Source organism: Callithrix jacchus, chromosome 2, assembly GCF_049354715.1.
Source record: "Callithrix jacchus isolate 240 chromosome 2, calJac240_pri, whole genome shotgun sequence".
In the NCBI taxonomy this organism is placed as follows: Eukaryota; Metazoa; Chordata; class Mammalia; order Primates; family Cebidae; genus Callithrix; species Callithrix jacchus.
Genome location: NC_133503.1, coordinates 56,232,343 through 56,244,031, shown reverse-complemented (window position 1 = coordinate 56,244,031; position 11,689 = coordinate 56,232,343). Strand labels below are relative to the sequence as shown.

Genomic DNA, 11,689 nt, shown 5'->3' with positions numbered 1-11,689 from the left:
ACAAAAACAAATGAGATCTTTTTTTTTTTTCAGCAACATGGATGGAGCTGGGGGCCATTATCCTAAGCAAACTATTAATAACACAGGAACAGAAAACCAAATACTGCATGTTCTCACTTGTAATTGGGGGCAAAACAGTTCATATGGACACAAAGAGGGAACCACAGACACCAGGGCCTACTTAAGGGTGGGGGGAAGGAGGAGGGCGAGGATCCCAAAACTACCTATTGGGTACTGTGCTTATTTCCTGGGTAATGAAATAATATGTATACCAAACCCCCTTGACATGCAATTTGCCTCTATGGCAAACCTGCATGTGTACCCCTGAAACTTAAATAAACATTGGAAAAGAAAAAAACCTCTGGAACCATCCTAAGTTCCCCGCCATGAGGGCTTCCTCATTAGAGTAGCTCATCCCATGTTGCTTTGTGTCTTCATAGCAAGTAGCAAGACAGGTCAGAGTGTGAGCAAGGTGGAGGTCAGTCTTCTATAGTTTCACCTTGGAAGTGATTTTCCCATCACTTTTGCTGTATTCTATTCAGCAGGAGCAAGTTTCTGGGTCCAAGCTTTCTTGTATGCATGAATGCATGCGTCTGTTGAACCTCAAGCACATGCACAGATTCTGAATGGATTATGCAAAGGCTGTGACTATGGAGAAAGGGAACCACTGGAAACCAGTTCATAAGTTGCCTACCGCAGTTGTTCTTTCTCTTTAGTCTCTTTAATCTAGAAGGTTTCTCTACCTTTTTTTTTTTTTTTTTTTTTAAGTATGGCTCAGTTATCTTGTGTATTTCATCATCCAGATTCATCCAGTTCTTTTCCCACGATTAAATTCAGAGAAAGCATTTTTGGTAGGAGCACGAGTTGACAATGTTGTATACTTCTATTTCCTATTTTATCACGTTTAGAGGAACATAAGGTCACAGGATCGGAGGCACTTACATATATTCTTTTTCTGCAAATTGTGTATTTATGTCTTCTGCTTATTTCTCTACCAAGTCAGTTTTCTTTCTGTCTCCCTCAAGAGTTCCACATATAGTTGTGAGAGTAAGCCCATGTCTGTGATAGATACTGCAAATATTGTCTCTCAACGTGTCATTGGTATTTTGATTTTCATTATGAGTTTTGCTGTTTAACACTTTTTATATTTGTGGAATTGAGCTTAATATTTTCTTTTACTGCACCTAAGTTTTACCTACAGCTAGATCATAAAGTAATTCCCCAAGGTTTTTCTTCTGATATGTGTGTGATTCTATTGTTTTGGTTCAGATCTTTCATACATTTGTGGTGTATTCTAGCATATTTGTGAGAAATGGACTCAAATTTTTTCCTCTCAAATGTCTGTTCATTTCCTCGCAAATTGGTATCATAAAAAAATTTTTTTTGTTCTGTTTTGTTTGCCTAGTGATTTGAGATTCCATCATCATTATGTATCAAATGTCCCTAAATACTTGAGTCTCTGAATTTTTTATTCTGTATCATCATCGTTTGCTTTGTCTAGTCAGATGCCGCTACCACACTCTTTTGGTTGTAGAAGCTTAACAATATGCTTTCGTATCTGAGAGAGCTAGTTCCCACTTCTCCTTCCTTTCTCCAAGTTTTAAAAAAGCTATTTTGCTGTTTGTTTTTCCACATGAACATTAAAGCCAAAATCAACATGTGTGGCCCCAGAAACAAACTGTTGATGTTAAAATTGAAACTGCATTGCATTAGTAAATAAGCTGGAAGATTGTCATTCAAAGTTTATGAATTCGGTTAATCTTATTGTAACCGGGTTTTTAGGGTGCGGGGGAGGCACAGCTCCCTTGAGAGAATGTTATAGGTTCTTGGTCTCCTATCTTAGAGAGAGGGGACTGGTCAGCTCGTAAAGTAAATACCGGGCCCAAGAAGTGTTGCAGAAAGGTGATTTTATTTAGGCAAAGAAAAGAGAAAAAAAGGAGAAGAGCAAAAACTTCCACGAATAGTGTGGAAGGGAACTCCAGAGCAGGAATCCGGCTGGGCGTGAGGACAAGGACTTTTAACATAGGAGGAATTCCCTCCTTCTCCAAGCCTCCCCGGCCAATGAAAAGAGTTCCTTTAAACTTCCGCTAGAGTGATTGACTTGTGACCTTTTTCCCCTCATCCGGGAAAATTAAAACAAAAACCATTGAATTTCCAGGATGGAGAGAGATGGGAGGGGGGCATGGCTCTGGGAAGTTCTTGCCGTTAAAAGTACACCCCCTTGTAGACCTGGTAAGAGAACACATTCCCTCATTATTCTTTTTTTTTTTTTTTTTTTTTTAGACGGAGTTTTTTACTCTTGCTACCCAGGCCTGAGTGCAATGGCGCCATCTCGGCTCACCGCAACCTCCGCCTCCTGGGTTCAGGCAATTCTCCTGCCTCAGCCTCCTGAGCAGCTGGGATTACAGGCACGCGCCACTGTGCCCAGCCATTTTTTTTTTGTATTTTTAGTAGAGACGGGGTTTCACCATGTTGACCAGGATGGTCTCGATGTCTTGACCTCATGATCCACCCGCCTCGGCCTCCCAAAGTGCTGGGATTACAGGCGTGAGCTACAGCGCCCGGCCTCCCTCATTATTCTATGAGGAATGTCTTTCTATTTGTTCAAGTCTAATTTGTGACTTTCAGAAATACATTAAAGTGTTCCTTATATGAGTTTCCTGCATTTCTTTTAAGGATGTTTCTTAAGTATTTTATCTCTTTTGGTGCAATTGTAAAAAGGGGTTTTATCTTTCTTATTTCTTCTATTTTATGACTTTCAGAAATATATTAAAATCTTGCTAATACAGGTTTCCCACATTTATTTTAAGGATGTTTCTTAAGTATTTTATTGGTGCTATTGTAAAAAGGGATTTCTAAAAAAAATCTATCTTATTTCTTCTAATTGGATATTCTATGCTAATATGAAGGTTATTGATCTTTTTAATGGCAATTTTCTATCCTATTTTACTGAATTCTTTTATTGCTTGTGTTAATTTTATCTTTGAATTATTCAGTTTTTCATTTGTAATGTCATACTATGTCATCTGGCAATAGAAATAGTTATACTTATTTTCCAGTTCTCATGCTTTGGATTGCTTTCTTTTATCTGTTGTATTAACGAATACCTCCCATTTAATGGTACTAGAGATAGAAGCCATTCCTGCTTTTCTCCTTTCATCTTACTGGGAATACCTCTAATCCTTCCTTCCTTCCTTCCTTCCTTCCTTCTTCCCTTCCTCCCCTCCTTCCCTCCCTCCTTCCCTCCTTCCCTCCTTCCCTCCTTCCCTCCTTCCTTCCTTGTCTTCTCCTTTCCTGTGCTGTCCTTTTGACAGGGTCTTGTGCTGTTGCCCAGGCCTGTAGTATAGTGGTGTGATTATGGCTCACTGCAGCCTTGCCCTCCCAGGTGCCACACGAGCCTCTCATCTCAGTCTTCTGAGACTATAGGCATGCACCACTACGCCTGGCAATTTTTTAAATTTTTAGTAGAGATGGGGTCTCACTATGTTGGCCAGGCTGGGCTCAAACTCCTGGGCTCAAGTGATCTTCCTGCCTTAGCATCCCAAAGTGCTGGGGTTACAGATATGAGCCACCATGCCTGGCCCTGATTTCTTCTTTTCTCTTCCTTTCCTTTCTTTTTACAGAGTCTAGCTCTGTTGCCAAAGCTGGAGTGCAACAGTGCCATCTCAGCTCACTGCAACCTTCACTTCCTGGGTTCAAATGATCTCCCAATCAGCCTCCCTAGTAGCTAGGACTACAGGGATGCACCACCACACCCAGCTGGTTTTTGTGTGTTTTATAGAGATGGGGTTTTGCCACATTGCCCAGGCTGGTCTCAAACTCCTGAGCTGAAGTGATCCTCTCACCTTGGCCTCCCAAAGTGTGGGGATTACAGGCAAAAGCCATTACACCTGGCCACTGATTTCTTATTTGATATTTTCTTCTCCCGTTTCTCACTCCCTTTTAAACTAGAAACTAGTGGTTTGCCTATTTTGTTGCTATTTTTAATAAACCAGCGTTTTGATTTCTTGGTTCTAATCTTTTTTCTGTTTTTAACTTTATTCATTTATACTTTTGTTTTGATTTTTTCTCCTTTCTTCTGCTTTCTTTGTTGTACTTTTATTGATTATTACTTAATTTATTGACCTTTATTCTTTACTTTTTCATGTATTATTTCATTAATTGACCCTTATTCTTTACTTTTTATTTGTATAATTTTTATTTATACTTTTATGATTTATACTTTTTATTTGTATACTTTTATTTCTACTCTGTAAATTCCCTGTATTTTTAATCTGTATAAATCATAAAAGTATAAATAAAATTTATATTTTTTCTATAAATATTTTGTTGATTATTACTTTATTGACCTTTATTTTTTTATTTTTTATTGGTATAAATATTTAAGGCTATAAGCGTTCTGCTGATTTTTGGCTTTTTGTTTTGTGGAGACAGTGTTTCACAGTGTTGTCCAGGCTGGGCCTCAAACTCCTATCCTCAAGAGATCTTCCTGCCTTGACATCCCAAAATGCTGGGATTATAATTGTGGGAGCTGCTGCACCTGGCCTGTTCTGCTGATTTTAAAGCTTAACTGATGTTTCATAAATTCCAAAATTTTAGCAATTCTGCAATTTTAGTTTATATTTTTCTTTTTACTGAAGCATTTTTCAATAGGAATTTTTACAATTTCTAGTGAGAACTTTTTCTACTTTTTGTTATAAATGTCTTATATGATCTCATTGTACTTACCACATGCATTGTTCTATCCTGTGGGATGTACTGATTTGTGTTTGTGTGATCCAATATATAGTCGTGTGTGTGTGTGTGTGTGTGTGTGTGTGTGTGAGACCTATGTAGCTGAAGAAGAGGTATTACTTCCTATTATCAGTATATAAAGCTTATCTTGTATTCATCAGATCTGTGAATGATTTTAATGTTTGGAACTTCCACATGTTCACTTAGCTTTCTGTCCTCTTGATTCTCCTTTGAGAGTTGTGTGATGAAATCTATTATTAGTGTTTATTAATCTATTTATTGCTGCATCTTTGGTAGTTTCTGCTCTGAGAGACTGATGACTATGTTATTTGGGGTCTAGATAGTCATAAGTTCTATCTTAATTATGGATTGTGTCCTGTAACATAATAAAGGCCTTTCTTCTTTTGACCCTGGTGTTAGCAGCTTAGGTTGTCTGCTATCAGAATCACAGTTACACTTTCTTAGTGTTTACATTACCTAGTACACCTTCACCCATCTTTTTACTTTTAGCCTTTCTGAATCGCTTAAGCATGCCTCTTGTATACAGGTACAGAGATGAGTTTACTTTTTCTTTTTGAGATGCAGTCTTGCTCTGCCTCGCAGGCTGGTGTGCAGCCTGGGAGACAGAGGCACAATCTTGGCTCACTGCAGCCTCTGCCTCCTAGGTTCCAGTGATTCTCTGGCCTCTGCCTCCTCAGTAGCTGAGATTACAGGTGCACACCACCACGCCTGGCTAATTTTTATATTATTAGTAAAGATGGGGTTTCACCATGTTGGCCAGGCTGGTCTCAACCTCCTGACCTCAGGTGATCTGCCTGCCTCAGCCTCCCAAAGTGCTGGGATTACAGGCGTGAACCACCACACCCAGCCGAGATGAGTTTACTTTTTTAAAGACTGTTATGTTTGCTCTCAAATAGCTCATATTATTTTTATTACATTTACTATGTTTGTATTTGTATATGGTCTATTTTCTCTCATTTTTTTTTAAATTTGGAAGGTATATATATTTGTGCTACTAGCAATGTTTATAGTAATGCCTTCTGTCAACCACCTATTCCCTGTGAGACAATCATTATTTTACTTCTCTTTTGTTTCTTCTTTGTTCCGTTTCAAAGTTGTGCTGTTGCTGCCTTGACAGAACTCTAACCTTTTCTCCTTTTAGTCTCAGACCTATAATTACTCATATTTTTCATATATAGAGAAAAGGACCATTAGTTATCTGGCCGAAGTTTGCACAGTTATCTTTTCATTGATAGAGCCTATCTAACTTTTATGTGCATACTAATCCCTTGAGGATCTTGTTAATATGAAGATTCTGATTCAGAAGATCTGAGGTAGGAGCTGAAATTTTGCATTTTGTTTTTATTTTGTTTGTTTTGAAACAGTCTCACTCTGCAACCCAGGCTGGAATGCAGTAGTGTGATCTCAGCCCACTGCAACCTCCGCCTCCTGGATTCAAGCAGTTCTTCTGCCTCAGCCTCCAACGTAGCTGGGACTGTAGGTGTGCACCACCATGCCCAGCTCCTTTTTGTATTTTTAGTAGAGCTGGAGTTTTGCCATGTTTGCCAGGCTGATCTCAAACTCCTGACCTCAAGTGATCCACCTATCTCGCCCTCCTAAAGTGCTGGGATTACAGGTGTGAGCCACCACATCCAGCTGAGATTTCACATTTTGAACAGTTTCCTGATTTTGCTGCTGCTGCTGGCTACAGATTACATTTTGAGTGGCCATGTTCTCGTAGATTGCTCAGGAAGGGTTTATGCGTATAGTATTCCTTAGTTCTTGCCTGTTTGAAATTGGTTTTCCATATTCTTGACAGTTGAAGGGTAGTTCAACTGGATACACAATCATTGGCTCCCATTTCCTTGTCTCAAGTTTTTTGAAAATGTGCATTGTTTCTTGCTCCATACGCTGCCATTGAGACTTTAGTGCCAACCGATGGTGACTGGAGAGTCAGGAGAATTCTTTGTCTTCATAGCATTATTTTAGTAGCACATATCATGGAGTTTTTTATTCTTTGGCAATTTTTCCATATGCAGAATGGGCCTTTTTGCTTTGTATATTGAAGTCTGGTCTAATACCTGGAAAATTTGGGAGGGGAAGGAGACTTACAGCTTTGAATTCTAGTCCATATTTAAAAACAATAATTGTTTTTTCTCTTCTGGGACTCTAGAGGTTTGTTGGGTCTTTGCTTCTCTTCTATGTCTATCCCTTTCTCTATGATTCATTTTACCTCTATTACCTTTCTCTTTCTTTTTTTTTTTTTTAGGACTTAACCGTGAAGTCACCTTTCCTGACACACACACACACACACACACACCCCCCACACACTCTCTCTCTTACACACACATAATCTCTCTCACTCTCTTTCTCACATACACACTAAAACTCTCACACTCATGCATTGGCTTCCAAATATACCACCTGAGGTCCTAAGCAATTTCAGACCCCTTCGTTTTTATTACCAGTAGCCAGTGCTGGGTTACACAAGATCTAAGGCTTATTTTAGAAACTTTGCCACTCGAAGTGGGACCTTTTCCCCAGAGGCAGTTCTTTTCCCCAGAGGCAGTTCTGTGTTAGTATCCCAGTGTTCGTATCCCATTGTCTCCCATCTGCTTTCCACTCAGTCTGTGTGTGAGTCTGCCTTGACATGGGCTCTGAAAAGGCACTACTGGTTTCAGAATGTTTATTTCTCCTCATGCACATAACTTGAAGTTTGAAGTACTATCTCTTTTCCTAGTTGAAACAAAAATGAGTATGTATTTGTGCTGTATTTTCTGTTATAGTTTTTGCAGAACAGGAAGAAAGATTCTGTTTTCTATAGTTGTCATCATTTCTATGGAATCTAGACATCAAGATTTCATTTCAATAAATGTTCTACTGCTAAGATACACAAAATAAGGTTGAAATTACTTATCTATTTTAACAGCCTATGGTTGAGGAACCACTGAAATTTCAATAACCCCAGTAATGGTGAACTCATGAACTCCTATTAGAACTCACTTCAAAATTTGATATCATCCTAGTAATAATGTTCTTACTTGTACTTAAAATATTCTCCCTGAAGATGCTCGCTCTTTCTCTGTCCTCCCCCCCTCCCTCCCTCCCTCCCTTCTCTCTTTCTTTTTCCTTCCTCCCTCCCTCCCTCCCTCCCTCCCTCCCTCCCTCCCTTCCTTCCTTTCTTCCTTCCTTTCTTTTTTCCTCTTTCCCTCTTTCTTTGTTCTTTCTCAAAGTCTTGCTCTGTTGCCCAGGCTGGAGTGCTATCGTGCAATCAATCTCAGCTCACTGAAACCTCCACCTTCTGGGAGGTTTCAAGCAGTTCTCCTGCCTCAGCCTCCTGAGTAGGTGGGACTCTAGGTGCTTGCCACTATGCCTGGCTAATTTTTGTATTTTTAGTAGAGACCAGGTTTTGTTGGGTGGCTGGTCTTGAACTCCTGACCTTAAGTGATCCATCCACCTCGGCATCCCAAAGTACTGGGGTTACAGGCATGAGCTACTGCACTGTTTTTTTTAATAGTCCCTAAATTCTGACCTTTGAGGTTACATTAAATAAGTGAAAAATCTTTTTTTGTTTTTCTGAGACGGAGTTTCACTCTTGTTACCCAGGCTGGAGTGCAATGGTGCGATCTCGGCTCATCGCAACCTCCGCCTCCTGGGTTCAGGCAATTCTGCCTCAGCCTCCCGAGTAGCTGGGTTTACAGACACACACCACCATGCCCAGCTAATTTTTATTTATATTTTTAGTAGAGACGGGGTTTCATCATGTTGACCAGGATGGTCTCGATCTCTTGACCTTGTGATCCACCCCCCTCAGCCTCCCAAAGTGCTGGGATTACAGGCTTGAGCCACCGTGCCCGGCACATCTTTTTTTTAATCTAATGAATTGTAAACTACTTGGTGGATAAAAATCATGATCAAAAGTAGTCTTTTTCAGAATTAAATTATTCTGATTACTTCAGTCTTCTTATTGCTTCTAGTTACAGAATTGCAGTTTAATACAGGATCACATTAGAGGAATGAGCCTTTGTGCTAATTTTATTAGTTGCTCTTATTTTTAACTGAAAGCGCAGTCTACACCACAGCTTGCTTAATTTAAAAATGTCAGTTTTATTTATTAAATAAAATTTAGACAAATATTGTATAAAACTGAAGTTTGGCTTTTAGAATTCTCATTGTGTGTGTGCTGTAATTCCATGCGAGTTCTGGAAAACTTACAACTTCACAAGTTTAGAATCTGAATAGTTGCGCCTCTTTATTTTTAAAAATGCCCCAGTTTGAATGTTTTACTGGAAGGTCCCAACTAAGAAGGTACTAGGTGATATGTAAACAGTACAATAATAATGACTTATAATAAAAAGGCCAATAAATGTGTTGGATTTTTATACTTACTGCAGAGATCAAGGAAGACATAGAGCTGAGATATGTTTTAACTTCATCCAGCTTTTTTTTTTTTTTGGCTTTTTATGGGTTTCTCAATTACTTTACTTGTCTGCTGTTGGAGGCTTTTATTTGCTGATAAGGGCTGTTAACCAGTTTCAAAGTTGGATAAATAAAGTTGCCATTACACACAGGGCTATAGGTTATACTGGGCTAAACTGGTCCTGTCTTTAATTAGCAAAACCAGTGGAGGAAGAACAAAGCCAAGACAGTAAAGGGAAACATCCCGTGGGACAGGTCCTTCAGAGAGGTGGAATAGCAAAGTAAGTGAGGGGAGGGGAGTGCTTTTGTAACAAATGAAAGACTTGAACTTTCCTGCATCATTTCCTGATTCCAGATTAAAGCCTAATTAAAATGAAATTTGCTCAACTCTATGTATGCAGGACCAGTTTGTTTCCCATGATCAAAAATTCTAAACCTTTGTGCTTCAGAGTCAAAGCCAAAATGATTCCCCGCAATTCCGTTCTTTTTCTCTTCTTACATACAAGAGAGAAGAGAGGACGTTTTCTTATTTCCTGTTCTCTCAAAAGTATTTCTATAGGATAATTGACAGACTATCCATTCCCTTCAAGATCATGAACAAATTTTCCACAGTCTAGAGTAGTCAGTCTTAAGCACTTCGTGAACCCCCCGGAGGAACTTGACCCACTCAGTCCAGTTTCTTTGCAACCTCGTCTCATCAAAGATTTAAATCTCACCTTTAATAAACCTTACTGCATGGCTAGTACATGAAAAAGTAGATGAGACAAGAGACTCTATCAAACTGGCATGACAGGATTTATTGAAAAATAGTTTCCTGTACAAATCAGCTAAACATGTATCTGATAATAATAATTATTAATAATCTCTTAATCTTCACTTTTAATTCTTATTTCAAATTTGTCTTTTCATCCACCCATAAAACCTATCCTTTTTCATTTCTTAAAATCATAATTCTTTTCTCTTTTATCAAACTATATTTTAGACACGAAGGCAGTATTTTTTTCATTTTCTTTTCCCTCCTATAGGCAATAATGTCTCTAATTTTAAAATTAAAAACATCTTTTTCTTTTAATAATTTTATCTTCCCATCATTTCAAACAAGTTTTCTATTTTGTTTATAACTTCCTCAAGTCATGTGCTGAATATTATCTTCTTTAAAATGTATAAGTGAACAAAATATAATATTGCATTTGTGTCTCAGTGGAAGTAACTTAGAAATTACATAGAAATAGTTAATTAAATTAAGAATATCACCAAAACAAAATGAAAGCATTCAGTCCTGCCATGATGGTGGTTCACACCTGTAATCCCAGCACATTGGGAGGTGAAGGTGAGTTGATCACTTCAGCACAGGAATTTGAGACTAGCCTGGGCAACATAGTGAAACCCGGTCTTTTAAAAAAAATTAGCCAGGTATGGTGTTGTATGCCTGTAGCCCCAGCTACTCAGGAGGCCGAGGTCGGGGGATTGTCTGAACATGGAAGATCAAGGCTGCGGTGAGCCGTGATTGTACTGCTGCACTCCAGCACTTTAGCCTGGGTGATAGGGTGAAAAACCAGCATTCACTAAAAAAAAAAAAAAAAAAAAAAGGGGCTGGAGTGAAAATAAAAAGGAACAAGAACAAGGCATTAATTTTGTTTCTATTTATGTATTTGTTGTCAAGACTTATTACAGTCCTGAAGAATTAAAATTCAAAAGCATTTGGGAGTACTACCTCACTGTATAAAAGGTAAAACCAGTAAAATTTATACAGATAGCACTGGTGAATTGCTGACATATTTGAAGGCAAAAATTTGTACTTTATTTTATTTTTATTTTATTTGGAGATGGAATCTTGCTCTGTTGCCCTGGCTGGAGTGTAATGGTGCAATCTCAACCTACTGCAACCTCTGCCTCCTGGATTCAAGTGATGCTTGTGCTGGGATTACAGGTATGCACCACCACACCAGCTAATTTTTGTATTTTTCCAGAAATGTGATTTCACCATGTTGTCTAGGCTGGTCTTGAACACCTGATCTCAAATCATCCCACCTTGACCTCCCAAAGTGCTAGAATTACAGATGTGAGCTACCACACCTGGCCCAACTTAGTACTTTAAAGTAGTCTGTTTGGTAATGAAAACTTTTTTAACGCCTAAGAGGGACATCTATAGTATTTTTATAGTAATAGTAGGATGTTATTTTCTATGTCAAATAGTGTTTGACATTTGTACTGATGGTACAAAGGCAGTGGTGAATAAAACTGCTGATGCTTTAGAACAAATTAAAGAAATGACACTAACCTCTATTAGTGATCATTAAATTTATGCATGCACAATTATATATATGTATATATCTATATGTGTGTATATATAATTGATGTTCATTATTTCCAATAGTTATATTCTATAAAGTCTCCACAGACCCTGAATTAGAGAATACCGAACCACTGCTCCCAGGAGAAAATACAGGTTTGGATCTCTGTAAACCTCTGGTCACAATATTTTATCAACCAGTTTAACATATGACTTGTTTTCTGTGTGTTTCTGTTTGAAGGC

At 38.5% G+C, this 11,689-nt stretch overlaps 1 long non-coding RNA gene across 1 annotated transcript in view; it reads left to right on the top strand.

Annotated features, from left to right (window-relative positions):
• Positions 1–2,110: 2,110 nt before the first annotated feature.
• Positions 2,111–11,689, top strand: part of LOC144581157 (uncharacterized) — a 178,506-nt gene continuing 168,927 nt past the window's right edge. Inside the window, exons 1-2 of the long non-coding RNA XR_013531688.1 lie at positions 2,111–2,232; positions 10,980–11,083. This is a non-coding gene — a long non-coding RNA (uncharacterized LOC144581157). The remainder of the gene's footprint in view (positions 2,233–10,979; positions 11,084–11,689) is intronic.